The sequence below is a fragment of the Neolamprologus brichardi genome, chromosome 23 (genome assembly GCF_056152115.1).
Source record: "Neolamprologus brichardi isolate AB-2024 chromosome 23, ASM5615211v1, whole genome shotgun sequence".
Classification (NCBI taxonomy): domain Eukaryota; kingdom Metazoa; phylum Chordata; class Actinopteri; order Cichliformes; family Cichlidae; genus Neolamprologus; species Neolamprologus brichardi.
The window spans coordinates 29,668,717-29,689,808 of NC_142125.1; the positions used below are offsets into that span (position 1 = coordinate 29,668,717).

A 21,092-nucleotide genomic window follows, 5' to 3' on the forward strand; every position below is an offset into this window, starting at 1 on the left:
TCAGTTCAGGACCTTTGCTGCGGTTGTTCGGCAGTCACGGCATTCTTGGGGCTGGTTTTTGAGCCAGCTACACCTGTGTTTCTCTCCATTTCCTTGGTTGCTCCTTTGGTTAGACTTTTAAACTTCATGGGTGTTTCTTTTTCCTTCCTTTTGCTACCCTGAGTTGTTGGAAACATCGCTGAGGTAACAGAGCTTTCCTGCTGTTAGCTGAGCTATCGCTTTGCAAAGAGGCTAGGGTCGCGAAAAAGTCCTTTGAAGTATGGTTCAGGAAGCCGTTACTTAGAAATGCCGCATACGTGTACTGAATAAACAGTCAGTAGAATAACTCATTTGTGATTCAGAGAAAAAACGACGGCTGAAAAGGAAGTAAAACTGCAAAATCCTGCTTAGCCACGGAGAAGAGCGTCTACCTCGGTCGCCATCTTGGCTGCTCTCGACAGCTACAATAGGTGACACGGGGGAGCCCATGGCGCAGCCACGTTTTTGTCTGTAGAAACCCTCGACCCGAGCTTAGCAAATGTAACCCTATAATACGGTAGCAACACTGTGTCAACTCAGACCTTAGAAGCTTTTTCGGTATTTAAGCCAGAAAAGGACTGATTTTGATCAATTAAGAGACAAAATGTCACAGCGTGACAATAAAAGACCCTCGTCTAGCTCCAAGACGAAGCTACTGCTAAAGGCTAATGCTAGCCAAACCACCGGGTCGGTAAACCCACTGCCATGACTATACGGCTCTTTCACTACCTCTCCCAATAACTGAGGACGTAATGGACGAGTTTCCACCTCTACCCGTCTCACCCAGCCAGTCTCCGGCGCCAAAGAAAGCGATGCATTCAAAGGTAGATAGCGTGGATATTGTTGAAACTCTATCAAAGCTAATAAACGAAAGAATGGATAACCTTGCACTACAGATTGCCGGTGTTGTGCCAAAGTAGTTACCCCCGTCAAAAATTGTTTCCCCATTCACGGGAGCGCGCAAAGTAGGAGAAGCCACTTGCCCAGCTTCGTTCTGTACGCTACTTGTCACTGACTTTGATACTATAATACTGTAAAACCAGACGCGATCATGGAAACACGTCACTCTCCAGGGAATTTACACTCGCTTTACACTTTGTAGCGAAGCTATCACGAATGAGTTTATTTGCAAAATCAATCACAGTATAACCAATAAGTACAGTAACTTTGGAGACGATTTCTTCGTCACAGCAAAAGTTATGGAGGGATACAGATTTTATCAGGCTGTGTGGCATCGGCTGCCAAAATGTGTGCCCCCCCATCTGTAATCCATATTGGCTTTGCTATCACAAAGGGTATATTTGCCAAATAAGTCACAGTATAACCAATAAGTACAGTAACTTTGGAGACGATGTCTTCTTCACAGCAAAAGTTATGGAGGGATACAGATTTTATCAGGCTGTGTGGCATCGGCTGCCAAAATGTGTGCCCCCCCATCTGTAATCCATATTGGCTTTGCTATCACAAAGGGTATATTTGCCAAATAAGTCACAGTATAACCAATAAGTACAGTAACTTTGGAGATGATGTCTTCTTCACAGCAAACGTTATGGAGGGATACAGATTTTATAAGGCTGTGTGGCATCGGCTGCCAAAATGTGTGTCCCCCCCCATCAATAATGTACCTTGGCGTTGCTATCACGAAAGAGTTTATTTGCAAAATAAATCACAGTATAACTAATAACTACAGTAACTTTGGAGACCATTTGCTTTTTTTAGACTTCTTAATTTAACATCTACATCTATATATGTAGATATGTGTTGTCAACAATGTGTGCCATAAGAACACTAGCTGTGGACCTTTAGTGTCAACTATGTACAAGCGAAACAAATAAACACATCTTCTGGTGGTGGGCTTTTCACGCAGAGCTGGTGTAACCACCGCAAACACATCTCACACTGAATCTGTAAAAAAATAAATAATTACAAATCCCAATGTTAAAATTTCATTTATGGGAATTGATCATAACATTTAGCAGTCTTTCTTAATGTCATTACCCATTTGTTGTCAGTTTCATGCTCTTCTTCCCCGCAGAAATTACAGATCAAGTCAAGTCAAGTCATCTGTTTTAAAAAGTGAAAAAATAGCACATAGAGTATACTACCTACTGCACTTATTACTTCATTCAAACAACTATATGGTTTGTTTCTACAGCCATCATGATGAAAATATTAATGATGTGAGAACATTGAATGGTGGAAAATGAGTTACCTGTCTCTAGGAGGAGAGTGGTGGCAATTTGCAGCCTGTGTGTGTTTATGGCCTTTTTTGTAGACGGAAAGTCTATTGACTCTTTTCGCAAGATCTTTTCAGCAAACTGAAACAGAGATTCTAAGATGACTAAATAGGCTAATATCATAAATGTTATTTTATAGTAATTTGTTTTCTGTGAATCAATTTCTTTCTTTTATTGTGTAATTATCTTATATTCCTTTTCCTGTCATTAACATTTATTACAACACAATATTTCCAATATTCTCGTATATATGTATGTATTACGGTTAAGACTCCACTCCAATGCAAAGACTCCACATGACGTAGCGTCCACTTGTTTTGGGTGTTTGACTGTGTCACAAGTCCATCTTGAGACGTTGCATCCTTTTTTTCGCATGAATGCCCTGAAAGACAAGTACAATAAAAACAACATGTTTTAAAATTTTGGTGACACAAAAAGGTGAACAGTATGGAGAGCTTAAGTGTCTGTTGAACATCAAGTTAAGAACACTGACCACACTGTTTTGTTAAAATCATTACTTTTTAAAAGTCTACAACGCATTTCCGTGGACAATTACTTGTGCTTTTTTTCCCGTTTCCGCCCATGATATAGAAATCAATCACTTACACAGTACACTTTGAAGAGATGTGGAGGAGGAGCAAAGATGAAATTCACACATGTATAACCTATGTGAAATTATTTTAGACATTTGTCTGATGTTTTAGTGCTAAACCTCAGCAACACTTTATGCAACTACTAAACATTATCCTCCCCGTGCTATATTTTCTAATGTAAAACATCATCTCATACAGACATCAGGTCCTCAAATAAACATTGAAACATGGGGAGACTTCTCTTTAAAGGCAAGATACAGTGACTTCTTTTCTTGTGGGTAAATGACTGTGACAAAGTGGCTAGGACAGAAGTCATTTGCCATTTGTCACTTGTGTATATTGTTATTCTGTGTTCTGTTATCCTATAGTCTATCATAATGCTTTAATGTAAACACAGCACATGTAACCTTGGCTCTACATACTATCCCGGGTCTGTTTGTGGTAGCATTGGTTATATTCATTTCATCTGTGCAAATGTACTTAAAGCTAAATGTCACTTCATCATTAATTGATTTGAATCTTTCATTTGTTTATGTAGTTTGGTTATACTTATCATTGTGTGTTCCTCTGAACAGGTCCTATGTGTAAAACAGGTATGTGGGAATGGCCGGCCCAGTACTTCCTGATTTTATAGGATATGATGTCACTGATCATGTCAATTGGGTGTAACCAAATGAAGGGGTGTTTCTTTTGTGTAAAATTGCTTATTTCATTTAAAATAACCCCATGAGTCAGAGTAAGTGAAGAGATTGACTTTTCAAACTGTTTAGTTGGGTGAATGAGTTTGTTAAGTGGAAAAATGATTTTATTCCTGTTTCTTTGTCTAGACTGTGTTATTTAGTCTACTAGTGATGGGTCGTTCGCGAACGAAATGGCTCTTAGAGCCGGGTCTTTGACGTGAACGACGCGAGCCGGCTCCTTATCGCGAGCCGTCACGTGGGTTTTTTTTTTCTTTCTCTCAGCCTCTCGCACTTTTTTTTTTTGAATGTGTTTTGGAGTTTGTATGTGTTTTGTCTCTAGGGGCCACCGCATATATTTATATATAAACATATATAAATAAAACCACTTTTTTTTTACGTTAGTAATTCCTTTTGTGCATAATTTTATATTATTGTTAATAATAAATTAATTAAAGCAACAAAACAACCTGAAGAGCTGGTTCGGAGCCGAAAGAGCCGGCTCTTTTTAGTGAGCCGAACCGAAAGAGCCGGATCTCTAAAAAGAGCTGGAAATCCCATCACTATAGTCTACCCTGTTTTCCCAATGGTAGAGGTTAATGAGATCCTATGGAACGCCAGGACTGCCATAATGAATTAATTAAATACACCATTAAATAATTAATTAAATGTGTCAATAATTAATTAAAATGGGAAATAATTAATTAAATAAATAGTTATGACACATGTAATTAATTAATTATTGACACATTTAATTAATTATTTATGTATTTCACATTTTAATTAATTATTGACACATTTAATTAATTATTTAATGATATATTTATTTATTTCATTTTGGCAGTCCTGGCGCCTGGCTCTCATCATGAAATAATTTTATCTGTCAACCTCACAAACTCAGGGGGCGGGGTTAACGCTGATCGACTCAAAACCATTGCTTTGGCCTGGTGGCCATTGTTTTTAGCACGCAACAACCAGCATGTGGAAACTAACAGACAGTAGCGGTTTTAGATACGGGCGACGCGGGCGGTTGCCCGGGGCGGCATCGTGGTGGGGGCGGCATCACGGCTTGTTCTCATGCTGCCCCGACATCATGCCAGCGCATATTGGGAATGGCATTGGTTTTCTATCGCCCATTTGCTGGGAGTGAGGGCGCCCTCCGTTTGCTAGGTGTGCCTGCTGCTTGCGGCACAGGGAGGAGAGGGCGGGGCGGCGGGGGATGCTCTGGCTGGCTGGAGCAGCAAAAATTACCAACTCGCAAAATAAAACAAATTACAAACAAACCAGCCAACACGAAAACACCAGACATCATGATACAGACTTATCATTTGCACCGATGTTTTTTCAAAATTCTATACGCGAAAAGTGAGCGCGAGAGCCCTCGGTGCTACTGCTTGCTGCTGAAGTCAAATGCTACGTTCACACTGCAGGCGAAAGCGCATCAAATCCGATTTTTTTGACCCTATGCGACCCATATCCGATCATGGTGTGACAGTGTGAACGGCACAAATCCAATATTTTCAAATCCGATCTGGGTCACTTTCGTATGTGGTACTGAATCCGATACATATCCGATGTTTTAGAAAGCTGCTGTTTGATGATCACGTCGCATTAAATCCGTCTTTTACGTCACTGACACAAGACAGACGCCAATTATCAGCGCCGGAGAAGACATCGCGAACGCTTCCTGGCCATCCAGTGTAGATGTCAGTGAAACTGTTGGGAAGACAACGTTGGAGAAACGTGAACATTTTATTTGTGCTGTATAATCTGCAGATTCTGACAGAAATCTGCAACTATCCTTTGAAGCACCGCTCCTCTAAAACAGCAATAAGGATCATTATTAGGTTATTTACATTATTATGTAAATAACAAAATAACTTAAAGCAAAAATTGGGAAACGTAAAGTCCGAAGTCTTTGTATTAACGGCCATCTGTCAAACAATACTGTTTGCTCTGGGTCTAAACAGAGCGCGTTTGCTGTCGCATTTTATTTGTAGTGTGAACGAGCAGACAAAAAAATCGGATTTGATCAAAAAATCTGAATTGAGCATCAAGACCTGCAGAGTGAACGTAGCCAAAGTAAACTTTATTGTCATCTCCGCTACATACAGTCCAGTATATAGAGAGACGAGACGACGAGGCTCCAGTTACAGCAGTGCAAGTAAACAAACTATAAATATAAGAAGAGTAAGAAAATAAATATAAACTTTAGGACCAGGGGTAAAGGGATCAATAACAATTTAAAATGTATATTTTATATTTTGTTGATTTAAAGTCTCACACACAACCCGTTTTTAAACTCTAAAAAAAAGTGAAAAGAAGAGGAGGAGTGTAGCAACTTCCACAGTCGCTAGAGGCGACTGAGCCTGCCTATTTGCCTGTCAACTTTATGCAATAATGCGAGAGGTGGAATTGCTTGCTTGTTTATTAAAGTGCTTGAAAAGTTTACAGAGCAATGTGATCGCCTCAAACTCTTAAAACATCACAGGCTCTAATGCAACAATGCTGCGGTCAACAAAAACTATGCTACCCAGCCCTCCTCTCTGTCAAAATCAAACCAGTGAAAGACAGACTGACAACGCCCTCTTAATATCACCGCTACCACCCACGTGACTCCCATTACACATCACCATAGCAACCAAACAAATGAAAACCCAGTGATCATTAAAATTCAATACATTTAATTATGGCTCCTACAAGGAGAAACGAGCAAAAGATACAGGTAAGCAGATGTGTCATTGGATAATGGCAGGTCATGTATCCTAAAACATTAAGAATCAGGATACTTTCTTAATCCCAAAGAAAATTATGTGGGTTACAGTTCCTCCAAGAAGAAATGGTAAAAAATAGTAACAGTAACAGACTAAACTCCAAACAATATATACAATAATATAATATTAATTAGTCAGTCTCAATTGTTGATTTGTCCTGTTCTCATTGTATGACGAATTATGATGTCTGTTTAGTAGCCGTTTGCATACAACGTTTGCATACAATGCATACTCTGTCTCTCTCTTCGTGTGTGTGTGTGTGTGTGTGTGTGTGGGGGGGGGGGGGGGGGGGGGCGCGCCAGAGGGGGTGTTCGCCCAGGGCGCCAAACAGGCTAGGACCGCCACTGCTAACAGAACTGAACTTTGAAAAACCCTGTTTGTGTGTGTCACCAAATACAGTTTTAGTATTTTTTTAGCCGAGAATGTAGTGGGTTAATCTTCATGTGTCTGGTCGGTTTCTCAAGATACAGCCTCTTTGCAAAAGTGCTTCGATGATTTCGGAGATGTCTGCCCAGTCTCACGGCAAAGCGTGGATAGACCCGCTCGCCTCGCAAGCAATCGAGCTGTTATTACCACCGACAAAGCGCAGGCCCCGGTACACAGCTGTAATAATCCCCGCTGACACGGACTTCTTTTACTGAGGTTATATTTATCAGGGTTTTATTTCCTGATGTTCTTATGTGTCCTACGTGTTTCAGTCGCCAATTCTGAATTATAACTAACATTAAAAACATGTTTAAGGAGGAGAGAGAGCAAATAAATTCGATTAACAGCTGATCTTTGGGTTTTTGTTCAGTAATCAGCGTGACCTGTGTATAAACACATAAAAGAGATAACGTTGGTGTTTCCTCATGTAGTAACTGCTTTAACTGTACAAAGGTTGTTCGAAACTATGACACACATACAGACTTCATGATGTTCGGCTAATATTTTTATTGTGAATATTAATCATGAGGGTAAACTGACCTGTACACCACAGAGCGAGGTCAGCATGTCCACGATATCTTCAGCTCTCTGAGGTAACACAGAGTTTCCCAGCTGACTAATCTAACTGTCATCTACGAATAATTCACGGGTCATATCAATATGATTTTACAGAAAATCATCCTTAATACTGCCAACTATTCCAGAGACGTGAAAATCTACAGCATAAAGAACAAAAAATATAGCAGTCTAACACAACACTGTAACAGAGATGAACCGTCAGTTTGTCGCAGATCAAAGTGGAATGAAAGCGATTGGTTGAACAGGTGTTCGTGATCTGTGTTTTCTGCATTTTCATCAGCGTAAGAGACTCAGCAGCAGATTAGAATAACAGTTATACATTTAATAAATTACCAAATGAACGCAAGAAACGAGCAAACCTGTTCCGACAATTTGAGTTTGTGTTCCCTCAGCTGCAGACTGTTTAAATGTTTGAGAGGAAGATTAGATATAAAGCTCAGTCTGCGTTCACATTTGACATGAGGCCAGGACGGATAATGGCTGTGTCCTGTTTTAAGATCATACATGTAAAATTGTTGTCTGACCTCCGTCGATCCAGCCGCTCAGAGTTAACTGAAGTTAACCTGGATAAATTATAGTTAAGGAGTATCACAGATAACACCCACGTGAGCTGTGTGACTGTTCACCACTACACTGAAATCAGTAGGCTATTACTGAAATACACGTGCTATTTCATAAACTATGATGTAAAGTCCTACTAACATGTTTAGTTTTAAAGGACACCTTCCTGCCTTTAGTCTAATTCATTAGCAGTATTAGTTTTCTTCTAACATCCAGAAGTCTGCACCATGTGTTTCATAGTTTGTAACAAACCTTTGACAGTTAAACATAACATGACCGAAAAAGCAAAAAAATAAATAAATGAATAAAAAGAGAGAGAGAGAGAAAAAAAATCACACAAATTATATGTTAACCTCATTTATTTTTAGTTAAATAAACTCTAAAAATTCTAACAGATCGCTGGTGCCTAGAATACAGTTGAATAACTATTAAAAAACAGATGATATAATATTTCTGTCCAGGTTGCAGTCTGCATTATGAACATGTAGTTGGAAACTCTGCTCCTCTCGGTGGAAATGCGCCTTCTCTTTCCTCTTTGTATAAAAACATTTTAAAAGTCAGTTTAATCTCAAAATTTACTGTTAAATCCAAAACACACCAGATAAAGAAAAGGTAATTGTTCAGTCTAACACATGTGCCAGTGAACCATTAAACGTCTGTAAAACGGTGCAGTTATGAAACGTAACTTTAACCTCAGCCAAACCGATTTGCTCAGTTGTAAATAAAACAGCGAAGTAAACGTGACCCGACAGACAGAACCTGAGTGAATTAAGTCCAGCGTTTAACCACTGAGAGCTAAAACTCAGGTGAGGTTTCAAAGCTGTGCCGGTGATTGGACATCAGCTGCTGATAGGACATCAGCCACTGATAAAGTGGGTTCGCCTATAAAGTGCTCTGTTGGGAAACAAGCTCCAGCAGCTCTTCGCTCGGGAAAAACTATATTTACTTATCTTGTGCAGAAAAATGTGCTGAGGTTGCGTAATATCGAGCACCGGCTGCCCAGTTAAACTGTGACTATCACCAGGTAACGTGGGCGTGGTTCTTGAATTAGCAGCAGGTGTTAAACAGCTGACAGGTGAGGAGGAGGATGCATGCAGGTAAACTGAGGGCCTGTTGAGCTGATCGCTGGTTTCGTGAGAAAAATGTCAGCTCGTTCTTTATGTTACAGAAGCACAGAGACACAAGACCAGGTGGAAAGAGACGATCGTTCGGTGAAAATGAGAATCTGCGAATGCAACACGTGGAACACGAAGAGTGGAATATGTAAACAAACCGGTTAACGTAACCCCCTCGGTGCACTCTGCATGCTGACTGTTAGCAGAGCTACTGAAATCTCTGAAAACATCTGAGCACCTTTGCAAACATGTTCTATGTTGACAACCTGACCCGACATGTGAAGATTACAGCGCGACATTCGCAGCTAAAACACTGTTTAAAGTGTAGTTGGTGACAGAAAAACGGGGTATTTTAAAACTACACCACCAACATTGCTGCCTGTGATTTGAAATGCATTCTGGGATACCTGGCTGCCCCAAGTCTACACAAGCAATCGATTATCTAGGATCGACCTGTTTTGACTTACTTTGCACAGCAACCAATCAAATGTTAGACAAGCTGCATGGGCAGCGTTAACCCCGCCCCCTGCGTTTGATGGGTGAGGTTGACAGATAAAATTATTTCATGATGAGAGCCAGGCGCCAGGACTGCCAAAATGAAATAAATAAATATATCATTAAATAATTAAATAAATGTGTCAATAATTAATTAAAATGTGAAATACATAAATAAATAATTAAATGTGTCAATAAATAATTAATTAAATGTGTCAATAATTAATTAAAATGTGAAATACATAAATAAATAATTAAATGTGTCAATAAATAATTAATTAAATGTGTCAATAATTAATTAAATGTGTCAATAATTAATTAAAATGTGAAATACATAAATAATTAATTAAATGTGTCAATAATTAATTAATTACATGTGTCATAACTATTTATTTAATTAATTATTTCCCATTTTAATTAATTATTGACACATTTAATTAATTATTTAATGGTGTATTTAATTAATTCATTATGGCAGTCCTGGCGTTCCATAAGATCCAGGTGTGAGTAGAATTCTATATAAAGCAGGTGAGATTTTGACTGAGAGGTTCTTATGTTTTTGTGAAATAATTGTTGAAAGGCGACGCCAGAAAATAAAGAACACTTAAAAGAAACTTGAACAGTCTGCAGATGCTGTCTTCCTATCACCTTCCATGCTGCTTATGTCACGCTACCTCACAATGACCTACAGTAAAATTATGTGGAGAATTACATGTAATAATTCAAGACTTAGATTATCTGCATGCCATGCATTTGTCTTATAAAACTGATTTGATGAATATTGTAAATGCAATTATTTTTTTACCACTAATGTCCAGTGATGATGTTCATTTACAATTCCCAGAATGACTTCATGCTCCATGGGTTTGATCTTAAATTGAAACAAAAGAATAAAAATATTAACTTCAGACATAAAAAAAAAAGAAATGCAATAACATGTTTTTTAGAGTCCTTTTTTATTAAAGCAATTTATGATATATTATATATCATCCACTTATAAAGTACTCTGCGACAGCCATGATTCACCCCTCATTTCTTTAACCTGTGCAAGAAGCTGGACTATCTTATATTTTTTATAAGTGGTTTTGCACATTACTTCCTCCAAGACTAATAAAGGTCTTTCTAAGGATTTTTTTTGGACATGGAGTTCATTTTCAATCATTTTCAATGCGATCCTTGTACCATCTGCAGAATAATGTTTAATGCTTTCTTAAGCCTCTTTAACAGTGACGTATGAATCACTTGAGAATAAAAAGGTACCTATTAAAGAGATGAAGCAGTGTTGATGATTTCAAAAGAGATATTAGCCCAAATGTTTGCAAATCTCAAATCAAGCATTGATTGGAGTGTGTACAAAAAAAGGAGGAAACCAGACAAGCAGAGAACAAAAGAGAACTGTCAAGTCTAATAAACTATCCACATCTACTAACCCCAGTCTCAATTCATTCTTTCTGCATAAGCTGTTAGCCAATCTAAATCTGGATGTGGATATGATCCGAGGTACTTAAACAATACACACAAGACTCTTTCTAGAGATACCTACCTTGAGTCTTGGAGCTTTTCTCTTCCAAATGGCCGTCATTGAAAATGCTGCTTTTGCTGAATTATGACGATTGCATTGTCTCACCATGATCGCAAGATATGCATTAATAGACTGCAAATACAAAATGTAAACATTTTTTAACTGTTGTCAAGGAATAAAACACTGATAGTTGCATTGTTGTCAGTAAAGATCACTGTACTTCACTTTCCAACTCCATGTCCGGACCAATTTGTTGGATATCCCAGTAGAATAATTTGTAAGCACCAATTTTGGAGAGTAGAACGTGAGGACTCTTTCCAGCCCAGGCATCCATTATATCTACAAAAAGTAATGAGAAAAAGAGATAAGTCAGCAGGACTAAATGTAAATCAAAATTTAAAATGCAGAATTTCTTATGTAGTTGTCTGACAAAAGACGTGTTTCAGGGTAAATACTTTTAAGACGCTGATAAAATGGGCACATGGTTTAACATTGTATTTTGTAGAAAAAAAAGAGCACTTAAATTTGCTTTTATTTGGGGGTAAAGTTACACTTACAATGTTCTATAAAGAAATTTAAATAAATTCATATTAATAAAAGAAAATAAATTTAAATACATAGCAATAGAAATGCTCTTGCCCCCTATCAAATCTTTTTTCCAGCAGAAACACCTATTACAACAATTTTTTTAAATTATGTTTAGTTGAAGCTACATGAATATATTTTAAAATACTCAGGCTCAAGGCTTGCACCTGTGGCCTTTACTATTACATAACCGTTTCTGGAAAAATGTTATTTTTCTCCTCCAAAACTAGTTTTATTATCTTGAAAATAGAGTGTCAATTTCTGGGCTGTTAAAAGCAGCGTCTTAAAGAGTATTTGATCTTTCGAACTGTTGCTGGCAGGCAGTCATCATCACAACATTAATATACTTCTTGTAGTGGGCATTCTATGTCACTAGCAGCATATATAACAGCAATTTTAGAAAAGAAGAAAATGAAGAACATACACTACTAGTCAAAATTAGGGACACACCTTCCCATTCAGTGTTTTTCTGTGTGTTCATGCTTTTCATGCAGTGACAATCATCTTAGGTGACTACCCCATGAAGCTCACTGACAGAAGGCCTAGAGTGTGCAAAGCAGTGATCAAAGCAAAGGGTGGCTAATTTGAAGAATCTAAGATATAAAAATATTTTTGGTTCTTTCATACTTTTTGGTTTACTACATCATTTGTGTTAGGGTTAGTGCTCCATATGTGTCCATTCATAGTTTTGATGCCTCGAGTTCTAATCAACAATGAATCTATAAAATAGACAAGGAAATTAAGAAGCAACATTAAAATGAAGGTGTGTCCAAACTTTTCACTCTTAGTGTACATCAGATGTACAATATCAAGCATGAACATTCTGGGTTACACAACAACAAAAGAAAGATTCAGTTTTGAAGGACTCACTTTTTCATGTGTGTAATTTTACACATGTGGCTTACATCCTTTTACAAGTTTTCTATAATGTTTTGCCCCATGAAGGTTTTTTTTTAAAGCATTAACATATTGTTAAATTTAAATATTCTGTTAGGAAATATACCTAAAAAAATCTTTTTAAAGGTGTAAAATTTGCTATGCCATGATCTACAGAGTACTGAAACAAACACTGTCATAGGAACAAAAGTCCTTTTTTAAAAAATAAAAAAATATTATATTTATTTACATTTCTCTGCAACTGTTAGTTCTGTGGTTTGTGCTGTAGATTGCTGGGCTGTAATCTGTGGAGCTGAGGCTTGTGTGGTTGTAGCATTTGGAGCTGTGGTCTTTGAGGCTGGGTCTGCTGTTGTGGTCGGGTCTGCTGTTGTGGTCTTTGAGGCTGGGTCTGCTGTTATGGTCTTTGAGGCTGGGTCTGCTGTTGTGGTCGGGTCTGCTGTTGTGGTTTGTGAGGCTGGGTCTGCTGCCGTTGTGGTCTGTGAGGCTGGGTCTGCTGTTGTGGTCTGTGAGGCTGGGTCTGCTGCCGTTTTGGTCTGTGATGCTGGGTCTGCTGGCGTTGTGGTTTGTGAGGCCTGGTCTGCTGTTATGGTCTTTGAGGCTGGGTCTGCTGCTCTTTTGGATTCGGTTTGTAGAGCTGTAGCGTGTTCTGGTGCTGTAGCACTTGTGGCTGGTTCTGGTGGTTCGTTCTCTTTCTGTGCTGTTGCTCCTGACTCTGGTTCTGATACCGTTATTGCTATACCTTGTGGAACTGGAGATGGATGTTGTGTTTGAACTGGTAGTGATGTAAGTGATGCCATTGGTGCTGTAGCCTGTGTAGCTCTAGGAGGAGGTGGTGGTGCTACCGCCACTGGTGCTGCTGTAGCCTGTGAAGCTAGAGCAGATGCTGGTGCTGCTGCAGCTTGTGGTGCTGCTGGACCTGGTTGTGCTGTTAGTAATGTGGCTGCTGTTTTCTTTAAACCCCGGTGTGGCACTCTTGGCATACTGTCTTTGCTCAACTTTAGTTGGTCAATATTTACTTTTGGAATGATTGTCCCATTGGAATCCTGAAGATCTGCACTTTTACCTTGGATTGCTGTAATAATGTAAGGGCCTAAAAAGTTTGCTTCAAGTTTCCCCCCTTTCCTCTGCTGGCTTCTTATGTTAGCTCTTAAAACTTTGTCACCAACTTTGAAGACAACATCTCTCTTCATCATTTTTATTTTGCCCTTTGTTTTTTCCTGAGCTTTGACCACATTGTCCTTCACCAGTTCCAACAGCTTTTGATGCTTTTGAATGTCTTCCGACAGCTCCTCCTGCCCCACAATGTCTTCCACACTCTCATCAACCTTTGAATCAAAAGACATGTCTATCATTACTATAATTTGTGTAAGATACACAGATAATACATAAAAGAACTGAGAAATACAGTGAAAATTTACATTTAGTGTCTTTGGTAAGTTTTTAAGACACAATGTATTTCTGGCAAAGCTTAGGTGTATCTTGGGATTGATTGGACATGAAGAAAACTATTATTGAGGGGTGGAACAATCCATAAAAATATTCAGTGGTGTAGTGCTTTTATAGCGGTGACATAGCATCCATTGAAACTGATCTGCCTGCGCCTCAAAAACTAAAAAAGTTTTGTTGTGTGGGATTTCCGTGTAGTTTGTCACAGACAAAAAGACATACCATGAACTCTTCTGGGATTTCGGAAGGATAGCGAGCCTCTCTGCCAAACATTAGGTAATAAGGTGGATGGTCACTTGTTTTTTAGTTCTGAGTCCAAACATTACAGCATCCAGATACTCATCCCACATTTCTGGTTGGTCGCCAACGACTTTACACAGGGCTCTGACAATGAAAGCACATAGAAGACATTCATATGAAAGATCATTTACATTTTTTAATAGTTTAATGTCATGCATTAATATTTTGTTTGAAGGGAACCCCCATAAATGTATAACATGTACTCCAAGAATTTACCTCTGGATGGTGCCATTCATTTTCTCCACCAGCCCATTTGTTTGTGGGTGATAGGGGGAGCAGAAGCTTCTTTTAATTTTTAACAATCCGCAAACCCTTTTGTTGAGCTGCAAAAGAAAGTTATATACACTGGACCAATGTCCATTGTTGGTTTCAGTAAGTTTTCCAATAAGGTCCATCCCAACCAGTTCAAATGGCTGAGAGACCTTAAAAAGAAAATCATAGTTAAGTTAATAATACTGAAATTACACAGAATGCTAGTCTACTGTTATAATTTTTTCAAGTATATAATCAGTAGGTTTCTAAGCAATGAAAACATTGTGTGATTAAATGTGATTATTTGCTATGGTCGATGACTAACCTTTATCGGAATGTATTCTGCTGGTTTTTTAATTGTTGCAGCACTTGCCTGGCAAAGTGCACACTGGGAAACCTAATCAAAAATAAAAGCAATTCAATAAGAAACACAAGAGTTGAGGATCAAGGTTTACATAACTTATTTTGAGAGATACAGAAACATTGCTGTGTTCCTCTTAAAATAAGTTAGCTGTAGTCGAATTACATAGAGTTTGTTTTGGAGTACCCACCCAATTATTGATGTCCACTGACATCCCTGGCCAGTAGAACCGCTTTGAAATGGCTTCTCTTGTTTTTGTTTGCCCGCAATGGGCCCCAGTAGGATTGGCATGAAAATCTGAAAAAATTGTGTTTGCACTCATCAGCCCCACAGACTACCGTTGTCTTTATGGTTTTGTCTGTGCCTTTGTAAAACAGCTGCTCCCCTAAACATAAACAAGAAAATAGAAAAGTTTATTATAGCTCTATAATAAATAGGTCTATATGTGGTAAAAGTCATGACAATACATCTTGAATGTAATGAATCAATTATGTATGTGATATAATTTGGGGGTGACTATTGGACTGGTTCTCTATATTTATGACAGTATGACTACTTCAGAAACCAAAAAGATTATGCCACACACAAGACTGTATTACTGATACTAAAAAAAGTGATGGATGTGTAAAGTCATTATGACTAATGGCCTTCAGATATCATGGATTTATTTTTAATACAAATATCAATTCAAAGTAGTTTAATTTAATTTTCCACATATGTAATTTAAAGACATAAAGACATAACAGTGGGTACACCTGCGTAAAAGGGTGTGGCACATACCACTAAAGAAAAGTAATTACGACGTAATATATTGTAGTTAAGCTATAAAAGGACAAAAACAGTTCTTAGTTAACGCTGTCTACTTAATAGCAAACCTTAAAACTTTTACTTTAATAAACGCCCATGTGCCTATTAACCGGGGTTAACTAGGTCAAAGAAAGGTCAAGCTAATTAAATCGGTTAGTGCAAATTAAGACTACACATTATGCCATTGCACATTATGCACAGTTGCTTGGATTTGGTTGACTGGTTTTCATTGATCCTTCTGGTGTTTTGGATCATTAAGTCTATGCTTCATTTATAGTGTGAGGACACTTTACGTTTCAGCACCTGAGTTGTATCCTAAAAAATATTTCGTGTATTTCTGCCGAGTTATTTTCATCCTTGCAATGCTCGGTCCCTTAGTGAGGTTTATTTTTTGTTAAGCACACAATATTGGTTCCTTAAATTTCTAACTGTTTATTTTTTGTTTTCTTAATTGTCATTTTCTATTGTTTCCCTTAATGCCAGGGGGTTGAGACAGATCTGTAAACATAAAGCCTTATTTTTGTTTGCTAAGAAATATAAAAGTCATTTTTGTTTTTTCCAAGAAAGCCATTCTGTATCTGCTGATGTGAACTTCTGGAAGTCTCAGTGGGGTAACAATGTTTGGTATTCGCACGGCACAGAGAGGTCAGCTGGGGTCACAACTCTCAAAGGTAGCTTCGAAGGTATGGTTCTACATTCAGATTGTGACTCTTTGGGTCATTATATTTGTCTGGTAGTAGAATACAGTCACTCCATTTTCATAATTGTCAATTTATATGGCTATAATACCAAACCTGAAAACGATAATTTAATTGACTCTTTAGATACAAGGATTAGTTTTTGGCTCTCTAAATATCCCAGTTCAAACTTAATAATTGGAGGAGATTTTAATGTTTCACTGAATGACACTATAGATAGATGGCCCCCAGCACAACATTTTAGGAAAAATTTGAGATTGGAAACATTTATGGATAAATTTAATGTAACTGATATTTGGAGAGACAAATTTCCTGATGATATATCATTTACCTGGAGTAACCATTCTGGTTCAAGGAAATCGCGTATTGATTTCTGGTTAATATCAAGTAGTCTATCAAAGGACAGTGTCACGGTCAATATCCTTACAACTCCACTTACGGAACATAGAGCAATATATATTAACCTGCAACTCTTTCCTACTATTGCAATTAATAGATCCTCATATTGGAAATTAAATAGCTCGCTTTTGGGCCATACAATTGTAAACTGTTAAAACACTTTATACACAAGGCTAATATTGAGAATTCCTATAGCACAAACTGGGAAATTTTTAAATTTGAGACGAGTAAAATGTTGAGACAGTATGGGGCAAAAATAGCTAAGTCAAGGGCAGCAGAAGAAGAAAATCTAATTGTTCAAATTTCCGCAATATATCAACTCCCACCAGACGAGGTCTCGAAGGAGGATAGATTACATCTTAGGTCCTTTCAATCTAAACTGGATGAGATTTACCACCAGAAAGCTGTAGGAGCTTTCGTTCGTTCAAGAAAAAGATGGATAGAGGAGGGAGAGCAGAATTCTGCTTATTTTTTCCGCTTAGAAAAACATAGATCTAAAACCAATACTATTCATAAAATGAATATAAATGGTACGGTCAGTGATGATGCAAAAATTATTTCTCAGTTTTGTTGTAATTTCTACTCAAAGTTGTATGAATCCAATTATAACGCAAAGGTCGCTACCCAATTTATTGACTCTGTAAACAATGTTGAAATGATTAAAAGTGCTGATAGGCTTTTTTGTGACAGTCCAATTACTGAAAAAGAGATATTGACATCTATTGAATTTCTTAAAAACAACAAATCTCCAGGCACAGATGGGCTGGTGGCTGAATTCTATAAATCATTTTCTTCTCAGCTTGCACCCTTTTTGTTGCAGGTTTATAATGAAAGTATTGAATGGGGCACTCTTCCTCCCAGCCTTACTCAAGGACTTATTACTTTAATTCCCAAACCTAAGAAGGACCTACTTTTTATAGACAACTGGAGACCAATAAGCCTCCTAAATAACGATTATAAAATATTAGCTCTATTGCTAGCTAGAAGAATTAAATATATTTTGGATGATATTGTAGACGAGACACAGTCTGGTTTTATGACAAACAGGCACATCTCCAATAATATTAGACTCGTCTTGGATATTCTGGACTACTCAGCATTAATATCTGATGACTCATTTATCATTCTCCTGGACTTCTATAAAGCCTTTGACTCAATTGAGCATGAATTTATATTTCTTACACTTCAGAAATTTGGTTTTGGTGATATCTTCTGCAGAGCTATCAAAACTCTGTATTCCAGTGCTAATAGTTCTATTAGAATGAAAAATGGCACCACTTCTCGTTTTAGTCTTAATCGAGGGGTACGCCAGGGTTGCCTGATTAGCCCTTATCTTTTTTTACTTTGCACCCAAATTCTTGCCTCTCATATTTCGAATTGCCCTGTGAAGGGTATAAACATAGCAGACAGAGAGATTGTCATCAGTCAATTGGCAGATGATACCACAATTTTTCTTAAAAATGCCAGCCAAGTGCCAATTGCTTTACGTGTAATAGAGGATTTCTCAAAAGGGTCTGGATTGGTCCTAAACTTAAATAAATGTCAATTATTACCTGTCAAAGAGTGTAATGTTCAGAGTATTTTGTAATATAACAGTTAAAAATGAAGCAACATATTTAGGTCTGATTATCTGCAAAGATCCAAAAGACAGAATTTTACTAAATTTTCCCCCAATTATTAAAAAATCTCAAACCAAATTAAATCAGTGGTTGCAGAGAGATTTAAGTTTAAGAGGAAGGATATTGCTCTCAAAAGCAGAAGGTCTGTCTCGACTGACTTATGCAGCAATTTCTCTGCATGTGGACGGCAAAACTTGTAAGGATATTGACCGAATGCTCTTCAACTTCCTCTGGAAAAATGGGACACATTACATCAGAAAAAGTGTATTGATGAATGACTATGAACACGGTGGTCTCAATGTTTTGGATTTTACTACTCTAAACAATACATTTAAGATTAATTGGGCTAAACATTTTCTTAAACATCCGGTATCCATTTGGAATTTTATTCCTCACTACATTTTCTCTAAGTTTGGTGGTCTTAGTTTTATCTTAGGTTGTGATTATAATATAGATAAGCTTCCAGAAAACCTTTCGATGTTTCACAAACAAGTTCTATTAGCTTGGTCCCTTATATATAAACACAACTTTACACCCCATACGTATTCAATTTGGAATAATAGGAACATAGTGTATAAAAATAAATCATTATTTTTTTCTAGGTGGGTTGAGAAACAGATTGTTTTAGTGAATCAGCTGTTTAATCCTAATGGGCAGCTTATGTCCTATTCAGAATTCTTAAACACCTATAAATTTCCTGCCACACCCAAAGAATATGCCATATTATTTGATATAATATCAAATAATATGGCACGGGTATTATAATGCTTTTTAAAGGTATTCAACCTTGCATATCATCGGTTTCTCTCACCAACCCTTTAGATTCACACATAGGAAGAATCTGTCTAACAAACCATAGTAAAAGTAATAAGAATATTCGTGCTTTGTTCCAGACAGAATCTCTAACTTTTCCACATGTGGTCTCTTATTGGAATTCCTTTGTCAGTGACATTAACTGGAAAAGAGTATGGACAATTCCTAACAAGTATCTGGTAACGAATAAAGTGAAGGAAGTCTCATTTAAAATATTGCATAAATTTTATCCTGCTAATCATTACATGACAAAGTTCAAAAGGGACATAAATGTGAACTGTGGATTTTGTGGAAGCCATCCTGAGACTGTGCAACACCTCTTCTGGATCTGTTCATACGCTAGAACATTTTGGAAAGACTTCAGTAGATTCATTGCTGGACATCTCTATAACGACTTTACTGTGTAATGGGAAAATGTTGTATTTTTTTTCTTTCGAAGGCAAAAAAAGATGTTTACTTTATAATAAACTTGTTATCTTAGCTAAATTTTATTTTCATAAATGCAAATACAGTAACAAAAAACCTAATTTTAAACATTACTATAATGATGTTTTATGTTACATAAAATTGATTTTTGGATCACTTAACAAAAAGGCTATGAAAACTATTACTATTTGTAGTAATTACAAATTATTAGAATGTTTGTAATTCTTTGTATTACACCCCCTGGCATATGTTAATTTTGTTCTGATTGTATACATGTTCTGTATACTGTTTCTTAATAAAGTTTTATATTTAAAAAAAAAAAAATGTAGTGATTTACGTCCATTTACGTCCACTTTGAGCAACCATCTTTGAACAGAGGCGGTGGTTTACGACAGCGGTCTCCAACCTTTTTTGCGCCACGGACCGGTTTATGGCTGACAATATTTTCACGGCCGGCCTTTAAGGTGTCGCGGATAAATACAACAAAATAAAACTAGTACCGGTACCGAAAAAAAGAAAATTTATTCATAACACACGTGAAAAGACCAAGGAAAACAGAGTTAACGATAAAAACGATAACAAAATAACGCTGAAAACCGATAAAAACCCTGAAAACCACACATTTCACACCTGAGTCTCAACTCTCACGGCCCAGTACCAAACGACTCACGGACCGGTACCGGTCCGAGGCCCGGGGGTTGGGGACCGCTGGTTTACGACACAAACTGTCATACTGCAACTCAAAGAAGTCCAGATGCTTTTCTTTCCAAGCTCCTTAGACTACGATGACCTGTATGACTGAGAACCTTCACAGAGATATTGCTGATAAGGCTCGTGTAGAAGTGCAAGAAAATTTATGTGGCAGATTACAGGGTGCTGGCTTGATCGTGACTTACAAATGACGGCTTACTTGACTGCAGTCCAATATTAGTCTAATCAAACTGTTTTATTGTCTTACACATAACATAGTTTAATAACACATAGTTTTAATATGTTGCCACACTTTTGTTACTGACAAATCGGGACACCTGGTGGTTAGTAGTTTTGTGAGTCTCTGTTGAGCAGTAGCGTTGCAGTTACTTCTAGTTGCTCTTGTTGCTTCGTTTAACTCATACATACACAGTGGCCTTAGATTTCATGTCTTGGAATTTGCAGCATCCATGAGTAGTTGTCTTACACTATCTGTGCTGAATATCTCGGGTCAGGGCTGTGATGCTCAATCAAGTTATAGACCTGCTGCTGTTCTTTGGGAAGCTGATCAATGCATTGATCAAATCTGTTTCTGCGGGTTTTTCTGTAAAAATTCTCTGTAGCAGGTTTTATGTTATTGTAGAATATTTTCTATTAAATTTGTAGATTGACCTTTAATATGTTACATTCATATCTATAATGGAGCTAGATTAGTCTGCCCTGTTCCAAACATGTCTATTAAGCTCTTAAATTCTCAACTAGTTAATAAATGGTCTTGATGCTGTGTGGTGGTGAGTGTAGT

The 21,092-nt window shown here is 37.5% G+C and overlaps 1 pseudogene; it reads right to left on the reverse strand.

Moving 5' to 3' along the window:
* Positions 1 to 1,826: 1,826 nt before the first annotated feature.
* LOC148096251 (uncharacterized) lies at positions 1,827 to 11,331 on the reverse strand (annotated as a pseudogene).
* Positions 11,332 to 21,092: the final 9,761 nt, after the last annotated feature.